The 13649-nt window shown below is 41.5% G+C and overlaps 1 protein-coding gene across 4 annotated transcripts in view; it reads left to right on the top strand.

Moving 5' to 3' along the window:
• LOC114289139 (putative disease resistance RPP13-like protein 1) overlaps positions 1–13649 on the top strand; it is a 178177-nt gene that overhangs the window by 105748 nt on the left and 58780 nt on the right. The gene's annotated exons all lie outside the window — the stretch shown is intronic.

The following is a 13649-nucleotide window of genomic DNA, read 5'->3' as shown; positions in this document are numbered from 1 at the left end:
ACCCCTAGCGGATCAAGTCCTCGACTTGGTCTTTAAGGTTGACACATTCTTTAGTGGTATGGTCGTGGTCACAATAGAAACGACAATACTTGGATTGGTCCCGCCAGGTGGAGGAGATTTTTATGTTTGGGGCCACTTGAGGTTATAGTCATGCTGAATTTGGTACAAGACTTGCTCTATAGGTGAGTTAAGGAGTGTGTACCATTCGAATCGACTAGGCAGTCGGGTAGGAGCTGGTCGGTCTAAGCGTGGGGGTCGATATGTATATTAAGGAGGTCGGTGAATATATTGTGAGTGCTTGGGCTCAGGTTCTTTTTTCTTTTCCCTGGACTGCGAGGCTTTAGATGTGGAGTCTTGGCGAGCCACTAGAGAGTCTTTAGCATTCATGTATTTTTGGGCTTTGGTGAGAAGGGTGGCCATTGTGATTAGGGAATTTTTGGAAAGGGAAAAGAGAAAATTCGATGGGCACAAGCTGGCCATGAAGGCTGTAAGAATGACCTTATCATTGTTTTCCTCCACTTGTAAGGCCTCTGTATTGAAATGGGTGATAAAACTGTGCAGTGATTCCCCCTCGGTCTGCCGGATATTTAGCAGTTGAGTCGCCGGATGTCGTTGTTGCTGAGCACCGATGAAATGGCTCAGGAAAGATTCGCTAAGCTGGTGAAAAGAAGTGACAAAGTCTGGGAAAAGCTAGCTGAACCAGAGTCGCGCTGACCCCTTCAACGTGACGGGGAATGTGCGACACATGATTTCGTCTGGAAAGGCATGGAGGATCATAAGTGTCCGATATGCTTCCAGGTGGTCGACCGGATCGGTGGTACCATAGAAGGTGTCAATCGATGGCATTTTGAACTTAGGGGGTAGAGCTTTATCTCTGATAGAAGCGGTAAAAGGAGAGTTAACGATGAAAGAAGGTTTGTACTACATGTTCTGCATAACCCCTTAGAGCTGAAGCTTCATGGCCCGTAGTTCTTCGTCCCAAACGGGGGCATTGTTCCTACAAGCATGAATCGGGGGTTGAACACTGCTAGCCTCTCCTTTATGGAAGGCAGCGTGGTGTAGTGGAGGGTGGTTATAAAAAAGCGGTGGCCCCTCTTGACGAAGCTATGAACCTGGAGAAGGGGCGTGCAGATTGTCAAGATTTGATGGTTGAGGCTGCAGGATGAAAGGCAAAAATATTCCTTAGGATACGTGTGGTGAAAATTGGTGATGATTGTGGATTTGTTCCGGGTTCGGGGGAACTACTTGTGGTGGTGGAGGAGGGATAGGTAAGTCACGTTGGAGTAAAGCGTTGATCAGGGCTTGGTTTTGTTCGGTCAAACTATTGATGCTGTTAATGAGTTCTGCGAAATACGGAGGTGGGTTATTTGGGTTAGAGGACTCAGCTTCAAGGTTACCAGCATTGTATTGTGAAGCCATGGAACTTGTCATGACCATCCACCTTGACGTAGGAGATATGTGATAACGGAGCTCCCGCTGGTGACAATGAACACAATTGTCTACCAGAGAAATTTCCCATAAACGGCGCCAACTGAGAATGCAATATGGTCAGTGGTGGATGGATCAGACTCACCTGCACCTTCAACGAGTCTACTGGCTGGTCATCGAATCCCTGATGCGTTCCTGCAAAAAGGTCTAGAGGGGGGTAATCCCCCGACGGACACTCCGAAGGTCAAGTTAGGTCAGGGTAGAGAATTAATGATAGACAGTAGTTGGTTTTCGCGTAAGGAAGAAGAAGAGGAATAATACCATATATCTCTCTACAAACGTACCTCGAAAGCTTTCTTATATCCCTTGCTCATCATTTCCTTGTCCATTCTGAGCTGTCTTGTTGGCCGAAAGTCTATAGCCTAATTACCATCGTTCATGGTGATTCTGCATACTCCGGCGTGAAGGGTCTTGCTACATTTAATGCTATGGTGGCCTCATTAAATGGCTGATGTGTGGGTGCAATAACTTTGCAGGATCTTTGTCTACTTAAGTGGCTAATTCCTTGCTTGACAGATGTTTGAATGTTATTGGTCCTAACCTAGCATTGGTTTCTCAAAGCTACTAGGCTTTAACCGCGACTACTTGGAAGGCTTAGGACAGGGGTGGGTTGAGTTTACCTGGCCGTGAGCTGGACCCTAGGCCGTGGGCTGGGCCCTCTCTGGTAGTGAGCTGGACCTTGGGTCGTGCCCATCATTGCTTCTGATACCTTTCAAGCCTTGAATAAGTGTCAAATTTTTGGGAGATGAGCTTATGCAAGTTTGAGTCAAACCTTTTAGAAATTCTAGTTTCTTATGTTTTACAGATGTTGTTGTTTGATGTAGCTTTTGTTGCGTCCCCTAAAGTTTCTAGTGTTTGGCTTTGAGTTTTTTCTTACTTTTAATTTCTGTAGTTTTGTTCTGGTGTTAGTTTGCTTTAGTTATAATGGCAAGGCTTCACTTGGATTGTAGTTTTTTTTGGTACTGTTTCATATAATGAATTGATGGTTGCTTGATCCATGTAATAATTTTAAGGTTTCGTATGAGAGTTTGAATTACTTGATCCATGTAACAATTTTGTAAACTTGTAATATATAATTCAATGGTTGCTTTTTAAGTTAATTTTCTGTTAGTACCTACCAAATGGTGGAAATTTTCTGCTTGTGACTTCTAGTACATGTGTAAAAAATATATACTTAATATATAAAAGGGTATTTGAGTGATAATAGGATATGATATTAGGTTAGATAATTGATCATTATAGTGAAAATGATATGATTAATGAAATTATTTGGTGAGAAGGACAATTATTGTTTTAAAGGATTATTTATTTATTAATTTCTACCCCACTACCACTATGTCATTGTCGGATCACCTACTTTAAAAAATTCGCCAAAAAGTGGCAAGTAGTGGCTAATGCCAGCAACTGGTCGTGGTGGTGATATGAATAGATAGACAAATAAAGTTGACAGATAGGTACATAAGGACAAATAGAGAGAAAATACTTAGAAAGATAGGTAGACAGTGGACAAATTGACTGATAGGTAAAGGTAATATAATATGTTTAATTATTATCTTTTTAAAATTATAACTCCCATCCTCTGGTAAATTACCAGCAAGTGTTAATACTTGGACTTAATTCCCTTTAAATTATATTAATTCATCATTAAAAGTTGGTCTTATCATAATAATCGCCAAAAAAGACTTTTTGTGATGATTTTTGAATTTGTCGCTAAAAATTAACAATTAGTAATATTTTCTGTGAATTTTTTTTAAATTATCGCTAAAATTTAGAATTAGTGAATTTTTTTGACAATTTTTTTAAATTGTTGCTGAAAACTAACAATTAGTAACGTTTGTTATTAGTATTTGAAGAAAAACGTTGCTAATTTTCAAATGACCTATTGGGCAATAAATCAATCTATTGGAACCTACACATAAGTCCTACATAAAAGGGTTTTGAGATGTGTAAAAATATATTGAGATTCTTTCTCTCACTTGTCTGAAAGAGGAATTCCCGCTTCTACATACATAGATTGGTAGTTAATAATGGAGAGTCCTTAAATTCAATGCTGACAAGAAATGAGGTTGTAGGAGAGTGGGTGTTTCAATTCAGAAAAGAGCTATATGATTGGGAAAGTGTGGAGGTTACTAGAATGTTGGCCCTTTTAGAGATAACTCCTGCAAACAAGTCAGACATAGAAGATAAATTGGTCTGGACTACCTCAAAAATAGGTATTTTTACAATTTCATTTGTGTATAATTTTTTGATAGTTGGGTTTGGCACACCTCTTTCACCCAAGTGTGGGTGAAGTACATTCCCCCCTCCCCAATGGAGTCCAATTCTTTGGTTGGCTAGCATGGAAAGGCAGACTAAAGACAGTAGATTTTCTTCTCGAATGGTGTTCTTAATGCTAATGAATCAACCCTTTGCATTTTTTGCAAAGCTGAGGTTGAGTCACTTAATCATGGGTTATTGTATTGCCCAGTTGCTTAGAGAGTTTAGTCAAAGATTTTTTTTTTTTTTGAAGCTTTTGGTTAGAGATGTTAAAGTGGTGGGATATGCAAGGTGCATTACCAAACTCAGTGGAGGAACTCCTTAATTGGTGGGCAGGGGAAAATCTCAGCCATAATGAGAGAATAATGTGAAAAGTATTACCTATTACTATGTTATAGTCTCTATGAAAACATCGAAATGAGTGCATTTTCAAGGCCATTAACCCAAATGTGGCCGGCTTATGTGATCTGATAAAAGTTAAGATTGCACTTTGGTTCTAAGTAGTATTAAAGGAACATTACTTCACAATTCATGATTTTCTTTTCACCATGAGGCAAATCAGAAATTGTCTGAGTAAAGGTAGGAGGCTTGTGGTTTGAGGTAACAAGTCTTTGCCAGTGTCGTTGTTTGGTAGCCTACTATTGGGTGTTGTCTGCTATCCTATGTGATGCTTGGGCATATAACCCACCTCGTTTTCCTTTAATTGTGATTATCTTGCTCGTGTTGGGAGTGTCAGGATTTAATTTGAGGTCTTGTAGACCGTTTGAGTTCACCGTTCTTGAAACTTCCCTCGGATCCTCATCTTTATTTCATTCCAGAGTTGAGTTTCGCTTATTTCAGAAAGCATGAAATTGGATCAGGGGTGTCTCGAGTTCAGCTAGTGCGATTTCTGGGTGGAGGCAAGACCGCACGTGCGGGGCTTAGGCCACACGTGCGGGAGGTGAGGCCACACGTGCGGTGAGATGTGGTCGTCGATGGTTCAACACTACTTTAAATGCACAAGCGGAGGGCAGGTGCAGAAAGTGAGCCGCACGTACAGGGGAAAGTGACGCACGTGTGGAAGGTATGTGCTGCACGTGCGAAAATGGTGCAGCACGTACAGGAATGCGCAGTGTCCAAAAATTTTCTATTTTTCTTTTCTTGGGTTGAGCACCCACCTCACTTTTCTCTCATCTCTCTCTCTCTAAAACTCATTTCTCCTCTTTCTCTTTACATTACTCTCACTAAATAACATTAATCCTTTGATTTCTCTAAATCCATTAGAGCTTTGACCCTAGTTCCTTCATTAAAGTTATAAAACTCCTCGAGGGCTACGTTTTGTGCAATGGAGATCGGATTTCAACACCGTCAAATTTGGGGATTTTCTTCTCTCTTCTCCTCCAAAGCTTGAGGTAGGGATTCTCTTAAAGTTATATATACATTTTTGCAAATTTATGTTGATTTTGGAACTTCTTCTTGTAGTAATAAAACTTGATTTTTGGCTCACGAGTTCTTGATGATTTAAAAAATGGATTTTCTCAATATTTTTAAAAAAATTCTTGAGGGTATGAACTATATTGTTAAAAAGGAATGTTGTCTTGGAAAAGTCATTTAAAAAATGAGAAAAAAACCTAGTTTTGTGAAAACCCTAGAGATTGGGGATTTTTTTGGGAAAATGGTAAGTGAAATCTATGCTTGTCAAGTATAATGATGAATATATAATTGAGAAATTCCTATAATTGTGTATGAAGAGGAAATTCCATGGAAGAATGAGAAATGGTTAATATTGAAGCTAGTTGTATAGCTTATTTTTGGTTGGTCTTGAAATGACCAAGTGGAAAAATAGAGATTTACATGTGGAGAAAGCATGTAATGTGGTATTATTATTTATCTCACGGTAGATTTATTTGTGAAATTATCTTGAGAAGAAGTATGGAGATTTTTATGACAATGGTAGATTGTGTGGTGGAAATTGAAACTAGAAACATATTATAATGCATTGATACATGTTGCATTGACATTCCATTTCATTTGGTTGTTATGAATATCGAATTGAAATTTGAAAACTATTGCATTGAGAAATAAATTGTTTTGTGAAACAAGAATATATTGAATTGTTTTGGAGTAAATATGTTGGTAAGTCCAGATAGGGGGCGTATTTTGGTATTGGTTAAGTTGGCCTGAGGGTCCATGGTGAAAGACCAAAAACACGCGCGGAGGAGGTGCCACGTGCCTTCCAATGAGAGACCGATAAAGTGGAGATTGGTAGTGCTTGTTATGCCTTTTTGCAGACACCAACCTAGGGATTACCTAAGTTGTATATATTACCCCTTTGAAAATTACATTGAATTTGTTGGATCATTGTGTTATCAAATTGGTATTATGCACAAGATTTTCCAAAAGGCAAAAGTATGTATTTTGAGCATGACATGGCATTTGCATTCATCTCATGAGATTATGTAAAAATGTATATACTTTGTTAAGAATTTCCTACTGGGTTTTGTGCTCACCTTAGTAGATTTTGTGCATGGAAATATGTAGTGATTCCACCAAATTGAAGGCGTGAAGTGTTTTGAAGGCATATGGCTTCTGTTTTCTTTTTGTTTTGGCCAAGCCAAGGGCTTAAAATGTATGGGTTTTGATTACTATTTTTGTGTAACCAAGTATAAGCCTTGGAACTTGTAGCCTTGAGAGCATTTATTTGTAGTTGACTTCTGGTGCCACAAGCTATAGATTCATATTTCTATAATGTTGAATATATAGTTGCATGTGGAACACTTTTGATAAATCTCCGAAATGAATTAAGTACACATCTTAGAGATTTAGGGCTGGTTTGGGGTGTCCTAAAAAAGTGCACTTTTTGTCTTTTTGGACTAAAAAAGACAAAAAAAAATATGGAGGTTTGGGTTAACTTTTTGACTTTTTATGGAAAAATGTGTATTAAAAAATTGTATAAAGAAAGTGTGTAAGAGATGATAAGAGAGGAGTGGGCCCCAGCCATACAACCGGCTGTACAACCGGCAGACTCAATTGGAGTTGAAAATTATTGGCTAATTTTTGTACAAAGCATTGGACGGTTTTGTTTGGCCCGTGGGGGTCATCACGGGTCCCATTTTAATAATCTGAACCGTTCAATGTGTGTAACTCGTCGAACACTATGTACCTATAAAAAATCACGTTAATCGGATATCGATAGCTATCTGATCAGATCTATTTATTTTTCAATCATTAATTATAACACCATCCATTTGTTGTACATAACTGATTTGATCATATAGTTATCGATATCCGATCAATGTGATTTTTTGCAGATATATAGTACTCGACGATTTCTACACATTGAACGGTTCAGATTATCAAAACGGGACCCGTGATGAACCCCATAGGACGAACAACGGTGTGTGTAAAAACCACACCCAATCATTTCTTTTTCCTCCACTGCCGCACACATCAATTCGGTGAATAGTGATTTTGAAGAAAATTGATTTTTTAATTTTTTTTTTTGGTGAATAGTGATATCTTTTTGGATTTTGGAGTAACTTTTTGACTTTTTGGCTTATTTAGGATAAGCCAAACCAGCCCTTAATGAGAATGTAATGGATGAAACATTATGTTTTATTTATTTATATATAATTGTGTTATGGGAGTTACTACTTTTGGATTAAGATCTTGTTGATAGATAAATATGAACCCTTTTTATGTAAATTATTTTGGGGGCGTTACATCCTATGATTTTGTTTTGGCTAGTTATTTTCTTATCAACTTGGTTTGGTGCTAACATATGATTGTGCTAGTTAGATAGTGCCAACCTAGTTGGGATTGTCTAATTTTGCTATGATGCTCTTTGCATCTTCCGTCTTCTGTCATTTACAATTGAATTTTTAGTGAATTTTTTTTATTGTATTTAGTGATATTTTTTTTCAAAAAAATTAAATTTTTATTAGAGGAGCCCCCCAAAAAATGAGCAATGCTATATCTCCCTAATGATGTGTCAAACAATTTTGAAATGAGAGAGAAGAGTTAGAAGAGAGTTGATATAGCGATCCCGGGTTTACCCTTGTTATATAGTGATCCGGACATGTGTCCGTGGATGTTGGTAGTTGTTTATTATCTTGTTTGCATCCTTTCTTACTTTGTATTTGAGTTATAGGATGTGTTGAGCGGGTTTGTTACAGGTTGGTTGAGTTTAGAAACCAAAACTAGTTGCCCAGATTTTTGGCCTGTACGCTCGAGCAGAGGTGTTGGCGCTCGAGCGTAGATTACGTCCATCCAGTATCTTGTGTGCAGTGTTGTGAGCTCGAGCGTAAGGTTGGGAGCTCGAGCGGAGGTCTGGTTCTGCAAAAGTGCTGGGCGAGTGCATTCTGCGCTCGAGCGGGAGGTTGGCCGCTCGAGCGGAAGTCTGTGAGTGGCCGCTCGAGCGGGGTGTTTTAAGCTCGAGCGGAAGACTGGGTTTAAGTCCCGAAATTGTGACTTTTCAAATCACTTTTTCACTTTCTCTTCTCTCTCTTACTTTTCCAAAAACACCATTGTTGAGCCTCTCACTCTAGACTCTACCTTCTCTCTAGGTTTTGATCTAGTAGGAGTGATTTACTCACCTTTGGCCTTTACAAAAACGTTGTTGATCGTCGAGGGCTTCATTTTAATCTGAAAATCACGGGTTTTGGAGCACGTTGGGTTTTGTCGTCTTCTCCTTTGGGACTCCGAATTTGAGGTAGGGATATCCTACTCCTCTCTATGGGTTTTGTCTTTAAATTTTGGTATTTTGAGATGTTGGGCTTGGTTTGGTAATTTTGTGAAAGTTTGGGGCTTTTGTGTAATTTTACAAAAGTTGGGGTTTTATTCATAATAAACCTAGATGCATGTTTGGCATAGAAAAATGGAATGATTGTTGAATCATTGATGAAAATGGGACCTAAGGGTTGAAATGGTAATTATGGAAAATGGCCTAATTACATTGATTAATTAATTGGGATAATTAATTGGTGAGAAATGAGGAAATGAAATGTTGATTGAATATCCATTTGCGCATTTATTTTCTGTTTTAGAAATAACTGCTTGGGGCTATCGGTGGAGGATAGTCGTGATTGTTGTAGACAATGTATGTTGATTAGGCAAACTGAAACTAATCAATGGAATGTGTTATGGAACTTGACAGTGGCTAGAATACATTAATTGTTTGTATTGTGTGATTGTATATAGAACCAATGTGTTTATATGCGTTATGTGTAGAGGAGGAGATAGGGGATGTACTCCGCGGTTTAGGGGAAGATAGGGGATGGACCTCTAAACCGGATAGGTATTTGGAGGAGATAGGGGATGTACTCCGTAGACAGAGCTCATATGCTTGTCTAGAGAAGTGAAGATAGAGCTCATATGCTTATCTTTGTGAAGTGAAGTGTGGATACAGCTTGTATGCTTATCTGTGGATATTGTTGATATACATATCTGTTGTAGAGTGTGGATACAGCTTGTATGCTTATCTGTGGATATTGTTGATATACATATCTGTTGAGAATGTGGATATAGCTTTTATGCTTATCTGAATGGGAGATATAGTTTTTATACATATCTGTGGAAATGATGATAGAGCTAGTATGCTTATCTGTTGTTAAAAGGAAAATGAAAAGTAATTGGGACTTGTAAGTCGTTGACATAAATATGTAATTTATGTGATTGTATCAGCGTTGACCAACTATCAATTGCTAATGTTTTAGTCATTGTCCATGGTTGGTTTAGTGTATTTCTACTGGGCTGTGGCTCACCCTATATGGGAATATCATTTTCAGGTACAGGAAGCATGCCACCTCCGAGGACATAGCTGGGAGACTAGTGGCGGGCATAGTTTTGTCGTTTTACTTTTGATGTATTACATGTAATTTCAAGCCAAGGGCTTAATGTGTAAACGAGTTAGAACTCTTTGTTGTAACCAAGTGTTAACGTGGAAAGCTGTAAGCCCGTAGGGCATTTTGTTATGAGGTTAACATGTAATACTTATGTCTTATCTGATGGGTTTATTGTTATTATTTTGAGGGCGTTACAACTTGGTATCAGAGCGTACCGGGTTCGAATACTTTGGGTACGTGGGAAGTGATTAGGATCACAATGGGTTTGTCTCGCTTGATAGAGACTTAGATGTAGTATCATATGCTATGTGCTCAATTGATAACATGCTTCTGTGACTATGTGGGTATGGGATTTAATTTCTAGGATGTTGATTGGATCCTTGAGTTTCTGGGAGTCTTGTTGGAAAAGCACTTGATCAATGCTGTTTCTAACCGGAACTCTAGTAACGTCTCGGGACTATCATTATCCGGAAATGAAGTTCGTAAGTGCTTATGTGTTTATGTGCTTATGTGGAGTGAATTACAGTTGTCCATGCACTAGGACGTGAGTGTTTAGTTTCGGCACATTTATGAATGTGCTAACGTTCTGTGTTGCCTTTATTAGGATGTCAGGACGAGGAAGAGGTGCTAGGCGTGGTAGACCTGCGAGGCAGGAAGTACCGTTACAGGGTGAGATTCCGGCAGTGCAGGAGGGAGTTGGGCAGGCCAATGTGGCCGAGCCAGTAGGTCAGCAGGCTATGGGTGCCTTGGCCAGAGAGATAGCAGGAGCTTTGGGTATTCTTAGAGCTGGGAATCAGGCAGCTGAGACAGGGCCTTCCTTCTTGAAGAGGGAGTTCTTTCGGTGTAATCCGGACGAGTTTATCGGGGATCCTAAAGAGCCGCTTAAGGCAGATGAATGGCTCGAACAGACAACGAAGACGTTTGAGATGCTTGGCATCGAGGACGGAGCACTGAAAGTGACCTTGGCATCCTTCCAACTGAAGGGAGATGCGGGTCAATGGTGGAAGTACGAGAAAGCTCGTGTTGGTGGTACTTGGGAGGCGTTTGTGAATGCTTTTCAGGAGAGGTTTTTGTCTGCAGTAGCAAGGGAGAAGCTGAGGGATCAGTTTAGCCGGCTTAATCAGCAGGGCTTGTCAGTGGCCGAGTTTGAGGCTACTTTTACCAGTCTGTCCAGGTTTGCACCTGAACTGGTGGCGTCTGAGGAACGCCGTTGCTATGAGTTTGAGCGGAAGTTGAGGCGGGGCCTCAAGTTGAGAATTGGTGGGTCTTACATTCGAGAGTATAGACACCTAGTGGATGCTGCAGCTCATATGGAGCTTATGATGCAGGAGGAGGATGAGGGTCAGAGAGGCTCCAAGAGGAGCCAGGATAGTCAGAGTGATGGCAGGAGGCAGAGGGGTTATAACCCTCAGCAGTCTCAGGGTGCAGTCTCTAGATCGACCTTTCCAGTGCCGAGTGTAGGCTCCGGGAGAGGTGGTCAGGGGGATTTCACCTGTTACAAGTGTGGCCAGCTGGGTCACAAGATATCTGTTTGCCCGCAGAAGGGTGGGGGTCAGAAAGCTGCTTCTTCTTCAGCTAGACCGCAGAGTCAGAGTTTGGGCAGGGGGCAGCTCTTGATTTGTTATCAGTGTGGACAACCTGGGCACATGAAGAGGTTTTGCCCACAGTTGAGTGCCACTTCGGGAGCGTCTGGTTCTAGGCAGACGCAGGGTTTTCAGCCAGCTCAGTCTGTGCAGGCCTCGAGGGCCAATCCGGGAGCTTCGTCATCCCAGTCTGTGCAGCAGTCTTTTGCTCCGAGAGGTGAGCAGGTAGACCAGGGGCCTACGGGGCGCGTGTATGCTGTTACCGCGCAGGATTTAGTACCGGCTCCATCAGTAGTGAGAGGTACTTTTCTGTTTTGCAACTCAGTTGCTAATGTGTTGATAGACACGGGTGCATCTCATTCTTTTGTATCTGCTGCATTTGCATCTGTTTTGGAATTGGAGTTAGCACAGTTAGCATCTCCTATTTGTGTGGTATCGCCTTTGGGTGGTGAGTTGATTCTGAAACAGGGTGTTAGAGGATGTGATATAGAGGTCGCCGACTATAGGCTTCCTTTTCCGTTTGTTGTCATGCCCATGAGGGGTTTTGATGTTATTTTGGGTATGGACTGGTTATCGTCATACCGGGCTGTTATTGATTGCTACCGCCAGAGGGTTACATTGTGTACCTTGAGCGGGGAGTGGTTCCATTTCTTGGGAGACCGGGTTGGTAGTGTTTTGCCACCGGGGTATGATTCGCGAGGGCGATGTGAGCTTAGTAGTCTACTTGCTAGCTCTGAGAGTGGTGAGAGTGGTGAGACCCAGGTTGTGTTACCGAGGGTGGTTTGTGAGTATTCGGATGTCTTTCCCGAAGATCTTGTTAGTTTGCCACCTCATCGAGAGATAGAGTTCTCTATAGATTTAGTGCCTGGTACGGCGCCGATTTCTATGGCACCTTACCGTTTTGCTCCAGCAGAGTTGGTTGAGTTGAAAGTTCAGCTCCAGGAATTGCTCGATAAGGGCTTTGTTCGCCCTAGTGTTTCACCGTGGGGAGCACCGGCCCTCTTTGTTAAAAAGAAAGATGGTGCCTTGAGATTGTGTATAGACTACCGGAAGTTGAATCGGGCTACGGTTAAGAATAAGTATCCTATGCCCCGAATAGATGATTTGTTTGACCAGTTGAAGGGTTCCCGTTGTTTCTCTAAGATAGACTTGAGATCGGGTTACCATCAGTTGAGGGTCAGGGAGGAAGACATTCCTAAGACAGCATTCCGTACGCGGTATGGCCATTACGAGTTTTTGGTGATGCCATTTGGGCTTACCAATGCACCGGCAGTCTTTATGGACTTGATGAACCGGATTTTCCGGGAGTTCTTAGACCGATTTGTGGTTGTTTTCGTGGACGATATCCTTATCTATTCGTCTTCTGAGGAGGAGCATGAGGCACACTTGAGAGTGGTGCTTGAGTTACTTAGAGCCCATAGACTGTATGCCAAGTTTGGGAAGTGTGCGTTCTGGCTGGGGGAAGTCAAATTCTTAGGCCACGTGGTATCCGGGGAAGGGGTGTCTGTTGATACATCCAAGGTTGAGGCAGTGCAAGATTGGGCACAGCCTAAGAGTGTGTTCGAGATCCGCAGTTTTCTGGGATTGGCTGGGTATTACCGTCGGTTTGTGAAAGATTTCTCCAGGTTAGCGTCACCGTTGACTAGACTGACTCGGAAGGGAGTCAAGTTTGTGTGGAGTGAGACTTGTGAAAAGTCGTTCCAAGAGTTGAAAGTTAGATTGACCACCGCTCCGGTGTTGATTATTCCGGAGAGAGGGTTGGGTTATGCTGTATATTGTGATGCTTCACGAGAGGGTTTGGGTTGTGTGTTGATGCAAGAGGGAAAAGTGGTAGCTTATGGCTCACGTCAGTTGAAAATACACGAGAAGAATTACCCCACACACGACCTAGAGTTAGCAGCTGTGATCTTTGCCTTGAAAATCTGGAGGCACTACCTTTATGGTGAGAGGTTCGAGGTATTCTCGGATCACAAGAGTTTGAAGTATCTGTTTACACAGAGAGACTTGAATCTGAGGCAGAGGAGATGGATGGAGTTCATCGAGGATTATGATTTTGAGTTGCATTATCATCCGGGAAAGGCCAATGTTGTGGCCGATGCCCTTAGTAGGAAGACCATTAGTGATGTTGCTAGTATAGCCATCCGGGAATGGGTGATGTTGGGAGCACTTGGCGAGTTTGATTTGCTACTGGGCGAATCTGTCGAGGCTGCGGCCTTGTTTTCTGTTGTTGCGCAGCCTACACTTGTGATTAGAGTGTTAGAGGCACAGAGAGGTGACCTTGAGGTAGAATCCCTCCGAGAAAAGATCTCCAGTGGGAAAGTTGAAAAGGGTTTGACGGTGTATCCCGACCTGAGTGTGAGATACCGAAACCGTTTGTTTGTACCGGAGTCTTGCAGAGAGGAAGTACTCCGAGAGTTTCATCATTCGCGCCTTGCGGTGCATCCGGGAGGTACTAAGATGTATCAGGATTTGGGTCGCCAGTTTTGGTGGCGGGGTATGA

The sequence above is a fragment of the Camellia sinensis genome, chromosome 2, assembly GCF_055761805.1.
Source record: "Camellia sinensis isolate YWXY chromosome 2, ASM5576180v1, whole genome shotgun sequence".
Classification (NCBI taxonomy): domain Eukaryota; kingdom Viridiplantae; phylum Streptophyta; class Magnoliopsida; order Ericales; family Theaceae; genus Camellia; species Camellia sinensis.
This window is presented reverse-complemented; position numbering and strand designations above follow the sequence as displayed.